We start from the raw sequence: 18,045 nt of genomic DNA, 5'->3' as shown, positions 1-18,045 counted from the left end.
CTTCTGAAATAAGAACAACATATTCTCATTTCTGACTTGTTACATCCTGATGCTCGGTGTGGAACCTTTTTATGCCCTATCTTATCCTAGTGGGGTCCATCGTAGTGTGACTTTTCAACACACAAATGACAAAAATTGATAAAATTTGCTGTTAGGATTCAGATTGGATGGTGAATGACTCAATCACACAAACCTGAATGCGAAGGCGAGGCTTTTTTTCTGATTTTGCCTCTATCTGTTGGTTTAGGCAGTAAACTACTTGTTTACAATCTGCATCAAGATTTCCTTGGTCATCAGTTATGTGACAACACCGGCAGAAAACTTTCATCTGCATCATCATTAACTTAAGCGTAATTTATGGTCCTGCAAATATGTCAGTGCGCATACATGTGTCTGTTCTGACAGTGAGCTGTGAGGGGTTTTCATCTGCAGTAAATGTGCTCCCATAAAGCCCTACAAAATCAGTTCACCAGGAAACTTCAAAGATCAAAAAATAAAGCATGAAAAGCACAGACAGTGGCTGAAGTGGACACGTTTCATTGTTTTTAACACTCGGCTTCATGACAGCTCTGTATGTAATAACTTTGGTCTTTTCTGCAGCGAGCTGACAGACCAACAACAGAACAATAAAGAGTGGCCCACACACCGGTAGCACCACATACAGTTCTTTGTAAACCTTCTCCATCTACAACACTGCTCTCTGCAGGTACACAGGTCATGTTGGACTGCCAGTGGACTGTCAACAGCCTCCCCCTGTTGAACCATACGTTCTGCTTAAGGCAGCACTCTCACCAGCTTAGAGTCTGGCTGATGACCCCCCTGTGGTTGACAGGTTTCTGGTTGGCGACTGGTTGCTGGAGATTGCTGAACAAATCTGATTACAGAGGTTTACCGTGCTGTATCAAAAACCAACATGAACCCACGTGCAAACACATGCCAACTACTTGTAGAGTGCTGGTGTAACTGTGAAAAATGAGGCACAAACTGGAAGGGGGCATTCATTTTCAAAGTAAAAGCGGTGTCTTTTAAAACATGTTTGTAGTGGAAAGGCACCGCTTTTACTTTGAAGGCCTCACTTGCTAAATAGAAGTCTCGTCTTTATTGGCTGCTATCTCAGGAGTTTAAGTTGATACTGTATTGAATCACAATTGTCTTCTAGGTAAGATATGATCTCACAAAAGCAGATAGTGTTTTAAATTAAAGGTTAGCACTGTAACACTTTCCTCTAAATAGACAAATACCCTAATTTAAGATACTTGTAATTCTAAAAGCTAGATAAGGATATATATCTACCACCAAATGCAAGAAGTTACAAATATAATGCATTAAGCTGAGCTACCTGCACATAGCATAAATTAGTGACATCATATTAATTAGCTTTTTTCTTTTTTTCTCTCTATCATTTCTCTTCCCTGTTACCTTCCATATTTTGCTCCCTCTAAGCTTTCCCTCTATGCTGTTCTTCGTGTGACACCTGCTTAGTATTTTGTTTAGTGTTTGGCTTGGCTGTTGCATCATACAGCTTTGCATACACCAATTTTCTTCTGATGCATTTAAATACACTACCAACTTGACTGACTACAATTTTGACAGTCATAGCGATTTGTGTTTTTATGATCGTGCTTTGACGCCCCTGTTTTCAGACATGCATGAACGACAGAGAACGCAAAAAGTACCTGCACACACTTTGCATGCATTCTCATACTTTGCCATCTAATACCCCTCATCCACTACACACACTTGCACGTACAGTAACCTCAAGGGACCATCACTCAAACTACTGAAGAGCAACAGGAGGCGATTACTGTGATCTATCTGTATTCTCGTTGTACTCCAGCAATGAAGCCGGCCACGGTGATGCCTGTTGAGTTGATTTTTTAAGAGCTTTAATGGACTGGCGAACCACAGATGTGAGTGGTCTCTGCTGCTCTATTTTGTAGAAGTACTCACATGCTCTCTCTCTCACACACACACACACACACACACACATACACACACACACACACACATGCGCGATCTGGGCCAATTAGATAAATCTCCTAAGTGTTGTAACCTATAGAAATGTGAAGTTTTGCATTTTTAAACATGCAAATGAGGGTGGTGAGTCTCGCTGCATATGTCTAAGCACTCCGGTCACACCTGCAGGGAGTAGTACAGGCTCTAGTGACCACTATGAACACTTACATACAGAGGAGCCTCAAGTGCTGATTACTACTTGTGTTACACACAAACATTTTAGAGTGCTTTAAAGGCACCATTATTGTGTTGTCTGAAGGCTACAATCACATTACTGCTGGAGCTGGAGACAGTTTAAGTGCATTTTTATAAAGAAGCCATAGCTAGTGATTTAGTTTACCTTTAGTCGATCTCTGTTATAGATAGTACTCCGTAGCTCTCCCCAGGGTTGCATTAGTAACTCAGATCCCTTTGTGTCTTGTTAAACTTCACAATCCACCTCTTCAGTACATTCCACTTTTGGAAATGTAGTCTTTTTTTTTCCCTTTTCCCCTCATGTATTTCTTCAGCTTTCCTTTCCCCTCCAGCCTCTGCCTTGTGTAGTCTACTTGTGCAGCAAATTCAATATTGATGAGGTGGATCGATCAGACAAGCGCCACCCTTCCCGTTCTTTTTACTGAAGGTCCTGAATAATCTATCCATCTTCCAATATTCTGATACAAGCAATAAATGCCTGCAGTTAAAGATTCCCTCCACTTTCAGATGATAGTCTGCTGAGCAAAGGATTCTGACTGTCCAGACTTTATTCAGAATGCTTTAAGGGTCATTTTTTTTTGTCATTGGAAAGATTTAACCTTTACTTTTCAAAAGGCCTGACCTTTAGTCTATAGCATTCTCACCTCACATACAGCAATCAAATCAGTACAAAAAAGAACTAAATTATGTGTTGAAAAGCAAATCACAGAAGTAAATCATCTCTTTTCACACTGCGCCATGTTCTTTTGTGTCTTGTGTCCACTGACGTGATTTCGCCTCTGTTGTTATGAGTTGGGGTTTAATCTGGTCTCGGGGTCTCTAGAGACTTCACTGCAGAAGAGCTCCTCGACTGCAGCGCCTTGAGTATCAGTCATTATCGCGGAGGATTATGTGACTGTTGGTCTAATATAAAGCAATATCAATATCATAGTTTGTACTACATCTGCCTCTCGTGGAATTTAACTAGATACAAGATACTCTGACGATTGCCTTTTCCCTTAGAGACTCTTAACTGAGTTACATTTTAATCTTCCACTGAATCTAAGCACCATGACTTACAGTATCTAAATGAAATGAAGTGGTCTGCTCCCACAAAAATGACACAGGGAAACGGATCTGGCAGAGGAGTAATTGTGGGGAAATTAAAATTGCGTTTTGTGTGCTGTGTTGTTGTTGTTCTAGCGCATAAAAGAAATGTAATTATCGATACAATGTGCTCTATAAGCAGTGGCATCAAGCTGGCTGTAGCCCATATAGCCTGGCAACAGTCTGGTTGTGCAACATCAAACGACGGTAGACAATCTCATAATTCAACCCTACTGTAGCTGTTCCCGAGGGACTGAACTTGTCCAGAGCAGCTTTTTATCACAGACAAACCATTTTTAAACTGAGTATAATATCATAATGGCAGCCCGCTTGTTTGCTCATACTTGTTAATCTGACCACTAACAGTTTGTTTGTGTTCCTGTAATCCTCTGATAACAAGCCGGTGATGATGGTAATCAGCTGTAATTGTGAATTTGGTGTGATTTTAAAATTAAGACCAGAAGAGCTACAGCTCAGGCCACATCTGAATAACTCTGATTGTCATTGATTGGCTTGAAGCATTGCTTGATTGTGTTGTGAGAGATTTTTGTAGCATGGTGATACACAAAACAAAAGCACACATAGAGCTACACGAAACTCAATCATGTCAGAGGAAATGCTAATCATTCCCCTCCCCGTGAGCACTTGAGAAGTAAACAGCGCTTATATAAATGTTCTCATGCACTCCAATACTTGTTAGCACCTGCTAACAAAACAACAAGGAGATAAGGTTAAATGGATTCTTGTTCTCGGCCTTCTTTTTTGTCACCACATAGCGGCAGCTGATCATGGAAAACATGTAGAGCGCATAGCTGCAAAAAATAACACATAGCTATCACGAAATGCACACACACGCATGCTTAAACACACACATTTGCACTGTACCGGCAGCCTGGCTAGAGGTCTCAGAGACAGGAGGAGTGTGATGATGGATGGCTTGTATCTACTTCCTCCAGACAGCTGGTCTGCAGAGCGGACAAAGGGACAGGGAAGGCCATTGGTCAAAGCACGCTTTAGCCCCTATCTTAAATTGTGTGTGCTTGTCCAGGCTGTGTGTGTGTTTGTGTGTTTGTGTGTTTGTGTGTGTGTGTGTGTTAATGTACATCCTGGCTGCTGTCCTGCCTCTGTCTTTGACCACGGTTGCTCTGGTGGAAGACTCCAGGCCTCATTTTCCCTTCCCATCTGCCCCGGCACAGCCTCCGCATCCCCCGGCTTGCTGTACTGACAGGCAGAGTTGCCACGGTGATGGATGACTCTGCGCTCAGTTTCAGTGTCAGAGTCCTGCACCTCTGCTACCTGCCATGTGGGTCCCTGTCAAAGACTTCCTGTCAGGTCAGCTGTACTCTTTCCCCACTCTCTACCCCTTTCTTTTTATCCAGCTCTTCATCTTCATCCCGCAGCTTTCCCATTTCTCCTTTATTTAGCTCACTGCTGGGACCTATTTCAAAAGTTGGAGCAAAGTGTGAAATTTCCCAGGTATGGGTTGTCAACCTGATAACTTCCAAGAAGCCGCAGAACATTTTATGCCACTTCTGTGTTTTCTCACATCACACAGAGCAACATTTTCAAAGCAGTTCTCTATTTCTATATTCAGTCTACAATGAGGTTAAATACAAAGCATGTTAATGAAGTCAGTTTCCTTAATGAGCTGCACGATGTTAAGTCACTGCTCCCTTTTTTCCCGCCAACACTTGGTGTATATTTGTGTGTGAGAGTCTGTGCGAGTCTATGAATATCTGCATACGTTACAAGTGCATTGCAATGTGTGGTCGGGTGCTCATTATACAGCTAGTTTCCTAAAGAGTGACCTCAGTTTTACACCACGCATTTTAAATACCGGCCCTTTGAAATGAGGACCACGAGCAAGGTACTCATGAGCTTTGTCTTTGAATGTAATTAGCCAATTAGTCTCTTCTTTATTAGAGACCAGCAGCAGCCATGCGTCTCTGCTACTAGGGACTAGTTAGTGCGTTGTAATGAGCCTTTAGCTTCCGACTAGAAACGCTGTCAAGCATTATTAATAAAGAGGTTATTTGTGCAGGCCTTTCACTTTAAACAGTGTTGATACCACAGAACCATGCTTATTAAGATTTATCTGCAAGGATAATAAACAAGGTTGCATTGTGAAATCAGATTACAGGAAGGTGAAAAAGAAAAAGGTCACTTTTAAAAAACCCATGAATGCAACCTCTTTTTTATTTTGTTGTTGTATCTTTTTAGGTTTTCGAGGCAATGATTGTCACATTCTAATAAGCAGAAGAATGTGTTCAAAATACGCCCCCGGCCTATTTTTTTTTCCAATTACTATCAGATTACCCACATTTTCCCAAACCATTGTATCACACTATTAAACTGTCAGTAGAAAGAAGGAAAAGCAAAGACACGTGGAATTACTTCTTTACGTGGCGAAGATGAGAATATATTTAGGATTCAATTCTCCGTGCTGTAGTCTTGCACTGTAATCATAACGGTCTTGATATGCTAATAACAGAAGCAATTTGTGACAGGTTAGTTTTACAGTAATTGGTGTAGGATTTCTCTGAGCCCCGAATTGATCAAAGAGACGGTGGATGAATACAGACATAGAGGCTGCCCTCAGTGTGCCGGAAGGGAAGCTTTGAAAATGATTTAAAATACCATTACTCCAGTATTACCACCACCGACACCACAGGACTAGTTCTTGTCAGTCCTGTGAAAGTGTCAGTAACTCAACTTTGAATTCATGAATTCATCTCATCATCTCATGTCTAAATGATGAATATTGCATACAAGCAACCTCAAGAGATGACAAACAGGGCAAGAAGGAGTTTAATACATCAATCTGAAAGCAGATTAACTGAAAATCCCCAATGAAACGACAGCAACATTGTAACTTGGCAAAGTCTTAATTAATTAAGGGATTATATTTTAAGAATAATGCAGGTGCTCAAGTGAAAAGTTTCACCATGTATGGAATTGGTTATTAAAAGTTTTAACGCCAGCAGAGAATTTGACGAGCTGAAAATAATTCTTATGATGAACTGAGAGATTAACAGCCTCGCACAAAGACAAGTGAACATGTGGCAAACACAAGAACCTCTCACAGTGATAACCAGAGCTGTATAATTTCCAACTATAGCAGTACAATGCAACAAAGCAGCTTCCAGTGAACAAAGACATTTCTTGAATACCTCAGATTTACACTCACTTTACACAACAGGTGTGCCTGTAGCAGGTGACATGACGAAAATAGGCTGTTAAAATCACAATTAAAAATACAGTTTTATAATGTGACATTACTATGCTATACTGTGCTTAGTTTCAGACACAAAACGACTTCCTATTCACATTCATAATTCCTAATTATCTCAATTCCTGAACTCAAGAGGAAACTATTAAGATTAGGGTTGAAGTTCAATGCAGAGTATTTGAAACGCTTTGGCAAGTAATCCATCCCAACTTCTGCTACATAAACAAAAATCACATCATAATTGCAGTGAGTGATCATGCACTCTATCCATCTATCCATTCATTTTTTTCCCCACTTATTCAATTCAGGGACCTAGTGCGGCTGAAGCCTATCCCAGCTGTCACGGGGTAAGAGGCGAGGTACATCCTGGACAGGTCACCAGTCTATTGCATGGCTAACACATACAAACAGACAACTGCGGAATCATCAATGCATACAGTGCAGAGTACACAGAGACAACATGTAAACTCCACACAGAAATACTTCAGCCGGCTGGTGGATTTAAACCCCGGACTTCGTTGCAGTGACGTGACAATGCTAATGCAAATGCTACCACTGTGCTACCCTGATCATGTGTTGTTTTGCTGCATTTTCTTAAACGAGTGACACCATTTTCAGTAACGACAATTCAGTTTGATGTGATGGGTTGTTGACTCAGGTTTAGGGCTGCCACTACAAAGTAAGAATGAAGTGAATGGCAGGAAGTGATTGTCAACATGTTAGGAGCTGTGTATGAAGCCAACTTCTTATTCTTGAAGACGTAATTTAATTTGTGTAATCTGTCTAAAGAAGAATTGTTAACCAAGAGCCAAAGGAGTTGGCTCAGTCATTGGCCAAGAAATTGCTAAGAGCACCAGGTCAAGCTGGATTTGGAGGTAAGCTTGTTTCTCTTACCAGTCAAAACTTCCAATGACTATCCATGGCCTTGGTGTGTTTAGGTAGCACTCTGTTGTTTAGCCCCTTTGGGGGCAAGTACAGCTATTTGCTGGGTTTTTATTGAAGCATCACATACTTTTTTGGTATCAGTTTCACCTTGTGACAGTAAGTAACCTCTAATTTTTCCCTAGCAGGTGGTGGTTGTCAGAAGGACAGTGAAAGGTCTCTAGGCCTGTGTGACTGAGGCCTAGTATTAGCTTATTAGCACTAGCTAAGTTTTTCATTTACAGTGATAAACGTCTTGTCCTTCACCTCCCAAATGGCAGAAGACCTACTACTGACCCATCCAGATTAAAAATACATGTAAGTCTCGCTACTTTTGCAGGTAAAGAGGGAGAATCTACATACTGTATGTTAAATGTATGTTTAAAAAAATCTTTTTCTTTTGATTGCTAAGCTAACATAAATAGCATGAAGCATACAGAAAATTACCAGACGAGTGCTACAGTACAGAGTGTCCATGGCCATAAAGTGTCTGAAAGCTATGAGGTAGCTTTCACTACAGAAATGCTTAAACTTCCTGCTCCACTTAGTCACCCATTCAAGGTCATGAGTCATTCGCACAGTCAACTGTTTACTTACAACTTCGGATGTTAAAATTGTCTAAATTTAGCACAACAGTTGAAAGCTGTGTAATTTTAGGTAGTCCTGTCATGCATTCAAAAGGTGTAAATTTCTACACATACAAAAAATGTAGCATTTATATCATAGTTGCTGCTTGCTGTATCTCTTCAATATATCTGTCTGTTCTGGGTCCTTGTGAGCAATATGGCAAATCAGTGAACAGGACTGCTTTATTGCACCACTGCATTTTTATGCTTTTCTGGATCAATGATAGAAGTAATTTCTCACGTATTTAATTTTCTGCATTTGCCAAAATCATATTATAGCTTCTCAAGAAATTTACATTGTACTGCTCTGTTGATATAAAATAGCCTTTTCCTCTAGAACATATCAGCCCTTTTACTGCACCCCAGTGTAAGAAAAAAAATCTGAGCTTTAGTGTCCAAATATACAGTTTTTCAAATATTCTATAGAAGTAATTGCAAAGAGGAAAAACGTACAGGTGAAGAGGCTCTGTGAAGAGGTTGCTGTCTGCTTGAGCCATGTGCTTTGTGCCATTTTTGTTGGATGAGAAACCACTCGAGCTTTGCCTGCGTCACGACACAGGTATACCAACTGTATGGAAATTCTGCATAACAGCAGTCAAGACCTGAGCTTATCTCAGACATACAAGTGTATAAACCGCCTGGGACTCTTTACAGTCTAAAATTTGATTGCTGTCTCTCTCCCCCACTTTCTCACTCTCCCCCTCTCTCTCTCCTCGCCACAGCTTCTCTCCACAGCACTTGGATGAGCGATGCTGCCTCTGCCTCATCTTTGACTGGCAGAATAAACACTGTTACCACAACAGCCATGCTGGGAGACAAACTACAAGTAACAACAGAGGTAGACAGACACACCACAACTGTGACAGTATACGGAAGGAAAGATAAAACTGTGACAGTGTAAGCAGACATCGGTGTGCAAGCCCAGGAATGATAACAAAGTTAGGAGGCAGATATACAAGTGTAATAATATAAGAGAAAATTCAGATGAATATGACAGTATAGGAGAAGATCTGGCCAGAGAGACTTTGAAAGATGATAGTTGGTGGAGGCAGTGACACTGTGACTGAAAGGCTTACTGGGACTATAATCATAATAGGGTTTGTATTATACTGTGGTGGTACTGTTCCCAGCATTATAATGGTGAAGGAGGATGGAGTAATGATCTGCAGAGGCACACAATGACAATATTTAAATGGTGTTTAGAGCCCAAAGGAGCTCTGTTGTTTTGTTTATTTAGATCCCCATTAGCTACCGTATTGTAACAGTAGCCACTGTTAGCAGTGTATCAATTAATATTTTAACAATTCTTGATTACCAGCAATTACATCAATAAAGCAATATACATTCATCACATTCTTTCTCACAGGAGCAGCTAATTACATAACTTAACCACAGCCTAGACACAAATCAAAGAAAGTCTAATACATGTGCTGTATCTACATAGAAATTTTATCAACAAAAAATGGATCACGTAGGGCTCTGCAACCATGTTAGTACTTCAAACATTCATTCATCCATCGTCTGCTTCTAATCTGGGTCTGTGTAGCATGGGCAGTAGTCTAAGCAGAGTGCATCTAGATGGACACCAAGGCATTCCTAAGCTAGCCAAGATCTCTCCAGTCTGTCTCATTCTGCCTTCGGGCCACATTCCAGTAAGACATGTCCAGAACTTCTCCTTACCAGCTCTCCTCACCCCATTTCCAAGCAAGACCTAGATTCCCTTCAGAGGAAACTCTTCCACGCCTCTTGTATTGATGATCTCATTCTTTTGGTCACTACCCAAAGCTTGTGGCCATAGGTGAGGATAGGAACTGCTCAGCTCTCTCGTCACCACAACAGTCCACCAGTCAGTCTCCTGCTCCACTCTCCCTTCAAGACGCTGAAAATATTAAACTCCTCAACTTGGGTCAGCAACTCGTTCCTCACCTAGAGTGTGAGGAGGTGCTAATTCACATCCCAGCTGCTTCACACAAAACCACCAGCCAACAAAATCACATCATCCGCAAAAAGCCAAGATGCCAAGATGAGCTGGGGTTTTTTTTCTTTGTTTTTGCTTTAATTTCAGCAGTCATTTACAACAACTTTTCACACATGTTAAATGTCAGCATCTTCTGTATTTAGGTTTAAATTATGTGTGTTATTTAATTCACATTTCGAACCAAATACCACACCATGTTTTCTTGGCATTAAAACTCTATGAATCCTTCTAATATCCCATTAATTCTTAAGTCTCTTTGCACACATTAAAATGGACTCATAGTTAAGAACAAGATTAAAAACTTTAAATATGTACAAAAAGTACAAAGTAAAGTTAGCCCTGTGTCAGATTGGTGACCTGTCCATGGTGTACCGCGCCACATGGACTGTGGTAACTGGAATAGCCCTCCCCCCAAAAAATCCTAATAATGATAGGCAGAAGAGTATAGGTGGACAAAAAGTAGAAATTGGGCAGCACAGTGTCCTGGTGGTTAGCACTATTGCCTCACAAAAAAAGGGATGATTGTCTGTCTCTCTGTGTTAGCCCTACAACAGATTGGCGACCTCTTCAGGCTTTCCTTGCCTCCTGCCGTATCGCAGCAGGGATAGGCTCCAGCTCCCCTGTGACCCAAATTAGATAAGCAGAAGAAAATTGATGGATGGAAGTTGAAAAGTGACTGTAGACAACTTCCTTGGGGTACTTCACAGCATAGTCATCACATCTAAGAATAATTACCATATATAGTGTATACTAACTTAACCAACCTAATGCAACTTTAATCTGTGCAGCTGGAGATGTTTTAAAGTTTTAAAACTTCACCTTACTCAATAATGACTTGTGGTCAAATGCTTCTTTAGCAGGACCCACCTTAGAAAAATAACTAGCATTAAAGAAACCTTTTGAGGTTCTTGTAATTAAACACAAGCAAAAAGAAAATCTAAACAAAAGGTAGATGAGGAAATGGATTAACAGAGGAGATGGCAAGCAAGGGTGGATGCAAACAGCAACAATAAATGTTACACTGGAGACAAAGCAAGAAACAAAAGAAAGTTGCACGAGAAGAGCAAAGAATCTCAGAAAACAATGCAAGGATGGGAAGTGTAAAAGAAGCAGACAAAAATGCTGGTGCAGAAAGGAAAGCAGTGAGGAGCAACGCAAACAGAGAGAGATAAAGAAAGATTGGCAAGCCAAAAGGGAGACCACAGCAATGTACATAGCATCAGGCTGATATTGTCATTCTATGCAGCAGCCCAGCTCCAATGTGCTGATTATGAGAGCATCATTTGAGACTGACAACCTTGTTGCTATAGTACAGCATGCCAAACACATTCCCAGCCCCCATCGTTCTCCTTCTGTGTTCTCCCCCTGAGCTCACACAATAGCCGTCTGATGAAGACTGAATGATTGGAGGAGGAACGAAGTGAAACGTGAAAGAATTACACACAAAAAAAGGCAAAACACTTTTTGAGAAGCTGGTGACGAGGCTAGTGGAAAAAATATAAAACCAGAGAGAGAGAGAGAAGAGGATGTGTGGAGAACATGGACTCAATGCAGCTGCAATTAAGGGAGCGATTTTGTGCCAGGGAATATGCTAATTCCTCCTTTGTGTGAGCAGTTGATTGGCCGTTGCACTGCGCACCAGGCAGTGAGAGAAGGGGAAGTAGTGGGCTTGGAAGCCTCTGTCTGGCATGGCGTTCATCACAGGCCTCATTTAGCTACACCATCACAGTTAGCAGCACTGGATGAAAAAAAAGACTTTTTTGTCAAATGCCTCTTCCTGTGTCGTCATGTAGTACATCCAAGGGATGTAGGGAAAGAGAGGCTAGTTCAATTAGCAAGCTCCTGAGACAAAGACAGGAACAAAGATATTCATTAATAGTCACACATGACCTTTTTATGTATATGAGCCGAGCCTCAATCCACTGAGGACCGGTTTTAATTTTGGACCTAAGGGATTCTGGGAATACTATAGGAGACTGAAACTACTTTAGTATTTCTAATGCCTTCAGTTACTACACCAAGAGCTACATTTGCAGACTTAAATCTTAACAATAAGCCTCAGTAGGTGTATTTTACACCTTTAAAAGAACAAATAAAAACACAGAGGTGCAGCATAAATACTGCCGTCGGTTTGCTGATGTGCTTCATTTTCTGCCGCCAAAGAAGAAGTGGCTGTTTTATTCCATTTAACAAATTAATCACATGTAATCACCATGGTGTCAGATGTAAAATAAGCATGAGTGGGCTTACACATTCTGTAATTCATGGTCCATAATGTGTTGTCATTCAGCATATTTCCTTCGCACTATCACGCGTAATTAGACAGTCTCTTGAGAGAAAAAGTGGAGGCAGAGCATCGTAAGGCGGCGTCAGCCTGTCAGCTGAGCGTGGTTGGTGATTAGCTGTCCATGCACAATGTGCACACCAGTCCTTATCGCGTCACAGACCACACACTTGTGCACTGAAATCATCCTAGCATCGTAACTTTCTGAAATGTGTTTACCCCCAAAAATAAATAAAAGGGAAATTTTGTGAGATGAAACAGCTATAACTGCACCGAGAATAAAGAGAAGCATTTGCTGTAATCTATAATTAATCGTTAATGCTGAGAACACAAGGGAAAGCATAATATTGAGTTATAATTCCTAATTTAACATAATTGGTTGGAGCTTGTTACTGCTAGAATATGTGATGGATCGGGTCAGGAAGAGTTATTAGATTTTCAGCCGCATGTGTTTCACCTCCTCTTCTTTTTGTCTAGAAATATTGTCAAGAAATAAAGTGTATGCTAATTTCCTTTTTCACACTTACTCGGGTTCCCCTCATTTTTATCAATTAGGGTAGACCAAATGTTAGGAGACCTCTGAGCCTTTTCCTATACTATTAAACTGACTCAGTGTTACTTTTTAGTGATCTCTCAAGTGTAAAGGTTTAATGAATGAATTTAGGCTGATATAATTCAACAGCATTGCAAATTATATCTTCAAAATGAGTTTTACATTGGAAGAGCACCTCACTGTGATACATTAAACCAAAAAAAAAAAATACTCATTATAGATAATCAAGCCTATCATGTTCAGGTCTATTTTATTGGTAATTTTTGAAAAATTGTTGAATTATTGTTGTTGTTGTTGTTGTCTTTGCTTCCTAAGATCAGTTTAAATTGAAATTGAAATTTTCTGCAACCTTTTTTTTTTTTTAGCCTTTACTGCTTCTCTTTATGAATAGGACACTGTCTGTGTTTGTGCTTTACATTTGTTACTGGCTGTGGAAATCATGTACATTACTGTCCTCCGTACGCTGCTACTAAGTGGTCATCTCTGTACACCAGCAGACTTTCCCATTGATTGTTTTTTTATGTATAACTCTCTGTTTGTTGTTCCTCCTTAACTGTGTGTGTATATGTGTAAAAACTACAACCAGTACAGCCTACACTCTCGAAATATTATGCAAATGTTTGTCCCTAATTAGGAAAAAAAGGCTTTTAAATAAACTGCCCCCATTTCCTGGAATAATTTACAGAAGGAGCTGAAATTGTAAGAACTGGTGGGGGAGTTCAAGTTCATTTAAAATAGCAAAAGAATAGCTCTTTTAGTCAGGTACTGTTATTGCATATGATTTGCATGTTTGTGTTTACTTGTCTGGACTGAATATCGGTTGTATTTGTATACACTATAACTTAACTTCAGGTTGTAATACAAGATATTTTGTACAATGTGGAACTGCTAATCTTGCACAAACGCAAGCATGTAGCTTATTTCACAGGTGAGATGACCGATCAAAGTTTAGGAAAGTGGACTCCAGACAGCAAATTTAAATTTCGTTTTACTCATAGTCTTTTGACTAAAATATAATTTGTTTTTAGTCTTAATTTGTTTGTTTTAGTCCATATATTTATATCATAAGATTAAATCTAGAGTAAATCTAAAGTTGATTGCATTGATTAAAGGCATAAAATGTAAACGTTTGTTGTGTTTTTACCGGTGAGAGTTGTTCACCTTGGTTTACAAAGCATCTTATTTTCCTCGTCTACTCTTCTATTCCTAACATTTTGTCACACCTTCCTGGGAGCTAGCTCAACTCTCACCCGGGGGCAGATCAAATGTAGCTTATTTCTGATTGGATCACTTCCAAACTCCTCCCACATTTCATTAGTTTCATCATTAGTTTTTATATATTCATCATCTATTTTTCATCAGAAAAAAAGGTTGTTAAGTGAAAAATCTTGACAAAATTGATTGGTCAGCTTAATTTAAAAAGTGGTCTAAGCAGACATTCCTTTCAAAGGTTCTGTCTAATTCTGCCTCCGTTTCTCCCTTTGTTTGTGAGCGATGATGTTAGAAACAGTCAAGTGGAGCAACCGGCTTCGTCACCATCTGGTCCCCAGAAGAAGGAGGCACAGCAGTGGTCGCACGATATACGCCCACTCACAAGCCCACACACACACACACACACACGCACACGCACACACACACAAACTTTACTCCAAGGCCAAAGCCAAGATCTTGCTGCAGCACCTAGTTGAACACACACACACGCCAACACACATGCTGGCACCAATAGGAGCATTCACACGCACACAGAGACAGGCAGGCTTTTCCACCCACAGTTTTTCCAAGGTGCAGTCCATCTGCTCTCTCCATAGATTTAGATGGCAGAGTCCAATATGTGATACAACTTACCAGCTTGGTGTATATTACAGCCCCACCAGGCCCAGGTGTCTGAGGTAGGTATTAACCACTAGAGCCTGACTGATACATCATAATGGCTGATAGAATCATCCGGTTGCATATTATTTTGATATTAGCAATACAGAAAAGATTTGCTTGAATTATTTTAGAAACAATTTGCCATTAAAATAACTGTCCACAAGGGAGCACTGGAAGGCTAATTTTTATTCCACAAATATCCCAATCATTCAGTTGTTGCAAGAAGATTAAAGTGCTCTTGATAAAAAATGTTTTTTTGGTTTTTTTTTAAAAATGTTAATGTTTACATATTTTTCTTTATAATACAGAGAATTATATAAGGAGTGTGTCAAATACAGACCTTTACTGAAAACAGACAGGCAGTACTTAAGGTCAGAAAAAAGCCCCGAGGCATGTTAGAGAACATTGACAGAGACATAAATAAAACATACCACCTCACTCTGAACAGAATCTGGGACATAGCCCGGTAACATGTACACATGTAAACATTACAGAGAAATAATGAATGGGGTGAGGGGAGCAAAAAAACAAGTTGAATGCAGGGCGCCAAAAGCACGAGCATGCAAGGCTTGTGCGCACAGACAGGAAAAATAAATTCCCACAGCATTTTAATTGCAAGATTTGAGCTAAAGTAAAGCTGATTGCTAACTGAGAGCAAACTACAGAAGAGCGCAGCCTAAGGTAGAGAGCTTTGAGTGCTCAGGATGCTTGCTGCAGCTTAAAACATCACTGATGGCTGTTTCACCCTCTGACTCACTAAATTAACTCCAAATCCATTTACCAGGGTTGCAGCTTAAGCCCTCAAGTTTGGTCTTGGTCTTCAGCGGTTTCTTCTAATTGAGTTTCTAGTAATTACCACAAGGCTAATGCATTGTAAGTGCCTTCTAAATCAGGGGTAAAGATTTTGTTTCAGACTACAAGTGCACCCAATGATCGTATGCATCGGCATGTGAGGGAAGCTTTGGTATTAATGTGGAAAAAAACCCAATAACATACACAGCATTGCAGATTGTTGTGACAAGAAACTCACAAGCTAAAATGAACCTTGAACCACCTCTTTCCTGGTTCCCCTCTTAATCCCTGACTTTAGATTCAGAGTGCCAAGTAGAGGCAACCTGGCTGACACACTGCACAGGGCTCTTTGATCTGCGCTGGCAAATTTGACAACAATGAGTGGGCTGACGCTGGATAAATACACTACAGCTGAACAAATTAGCTAGTTACCTGGCATTACCCATTTCTGGATACACCTAAAAATATCAAAACTGAAGACTAATAAAAAGAGAAATGGGATTGCGTATACAGTTTCTCTGGCCTTTCATTTTCTTTGTTGTGGTGGACAGGAGGGAGTGAGAGGGAGCTCACGAGAGGCCTGAATAAGCACACTGCTCCCTTACACTTATGAAGTTGCCTGAGACCTTCCTTCTCTCTGAAGACTCCTTTAATTAGGCTTTAATTGCCTTATTAGCTCAGGCTATCGATGGAGGAGGGAAGGCAGTGAGAGAAAAAGGTCACGAATGCAAGACAGCTGGAGAGGAGGAAACTTAGCAGGGCAAATAAACAAGGGTGGGCAAAAGGGGCAGGGAGAGGATTGGAGCACAGACAGAAGCATCCACCCACACATACGGACTCACTAATGTACAGTCAGACCACATAAAGCACACAGAAAGCGTCTGTATGCACATAGCTGTGCAAAGAGTTGGTTACTGCAAGCAAAAATGAGGCGGTCTCCGGTGGGAAAGTGTTGTCAGGTGAAATAAAAGACAAAGATAAGACGCAGCTCGGAAACATGACTGCTCCTTCAAGAACAGGCTCTGTGGCGCACCCAGGCAATTGACCCCTCACCCTGACCTCAGTACGGCAGGGGAGATGGACGAGGTAGAGGAGAAAGCTGAGAGGAAAAGGAGGGGCAGTAAGAAATGATGAATGAGTGGAAGCTGAGGAGAAAGAAATCGGCAGCTGGAGGAGGAATTGCAGAAAGGATAAAATATTCTTCTGAGGACTCTCAAGACTTCAAATGAAAAGCATACTGTACATTGTGATAAATTAACGACTTCAGTGTCTCACTTGTTTGCATGCAAGCCATGCACATTTGCAAGTTTAGCATTTGTCGTTTGTGTGCTTGTGTACCTCCATGTCTCTTACCCTGCATCTTGCATACATGTGGCTCATACCTGCCTTTTAAAATTCATAGCCTGAACCTGGGGTGCTAGCTAATTTCATTTTCAATTTGTAAGTTGTTGACAGTGATCTTGCAAACATCATAGCTGCCATTTGTTACTTTCTCTACCCCTCGGCTAGTATTATCCGTTTCAAATTTCATTCCAGCGAGACGGAGAACAAAAAGAACTTCAAAGATGTGAAACTTAGTGGAGTTGAGGTCCAGCGCGCAACACAACACAGAAATAAAACCAACATCTGTTACACAGGCCAAGCTGACATTTTTTTTTATCACTGCTGAAGGCTTTACCAATCCATCTGTTGCTATATCCAACTCTGCCTAGTCAAGTGATACTATAAAAGGATGCCAGTGGGAGTGAAGCTTTTGCATAGAAGCATCTGCAGAGGCAATACGGCAAGGTACCTTTCCATTATAATATCTCCTCTTAATCTGCCTCCCACTACACACACTCACAGGCACACTTTAGCTGTTTTGTTGTTTTGTCTCTACTGTATGTGCTCCTCCATGTGCATGCCAATGAGATTGTCCATCTTTGCTCTGTGGGTCTTACCAGCAAGTGTGTGTGTTCCTAGTTTGTGTACATGAGGGCGCGGATGAATCAATCCATCAGGGAAATGGAAGAGTGTTTCTTCCATTCCTGCGCGTTGTTCCCCAGCCTCATTAGAACCCATTCAGTCAATCAAGCATGAATCCCTAACACAATAACATGCAAAGTGCTTTGTCTGCGTGTAATTGGCCTTGCCAGGGCTGTTTTTCCTCAAATGGTTAGCTGCAGTTGCCTCTCTCAGACCACTGGCCAAGATCCTCTTCCAAGAAATGCAGCTGGCAAAAGGAGGAGCAAGACAGGAAACAATAAGGAAAAAAAACATACAGAAGGAAAGATTTGAATGAGGATAATCCAGAAGAGTTTTATGGTCTGTTGGTTTTATCTGTGAGCTATTAGACGTGTAAACCCTTAACATTTTTCACAAGGTTCTCCTTTTTCCAGTTTGTGTGTGTGTATGTTAGATGTCCAACAAAAATGAATAGATCGATCCAAATATTGATACCTGATACCAACTATATTGGTATCAGGCCATTACTAGTGCGATAGGATCGATACT

At 40.7% G+C, this 18,045-nt stretch overlaps 1 long non-coding RNA gene across 1 annotated transcript; it reads left to right on the top strand.

Moving 5' to 3' along the window:
* Positions 1-7,555: 7,555 nt before the first annotated feature.
* On the top strand, positions 7,556-12,747 carry LOC102076573 (uncharacterized). Its single transcript, XR_001223369.3, has 5 exons — positions 7,556-7,765; positions 7,860-7,951; positions 8,500-8,632; positions 8,796-8,911; positions 9,859-12,747. It is a non-coding gene; the product is annotated as an uncharacterized LOC102076573 (long non-coding RNA).
* Positions 12,748-18,045: the final 5,298 nt, after the last annotated feature.

The sequence above is a fragment of the Oreochromis niloticus genome, linkage group LG19 (genome assembly GCF_001858045.2).
Source record: "Oreochromis niloticus isolate F11D_XX linkage group LG19, O_niloticus_UMD_NMBU, whole genome shotgun sequence".
NCBI lineage: Eukaryota > Metazoa > Chordata > Actinopteri > Cichliformes > Cichlidae > Oreochromis > Oreochromis niloticus.
This window is presented reverse-complemented; position numbering and strand designations above follow the sequence as displayed.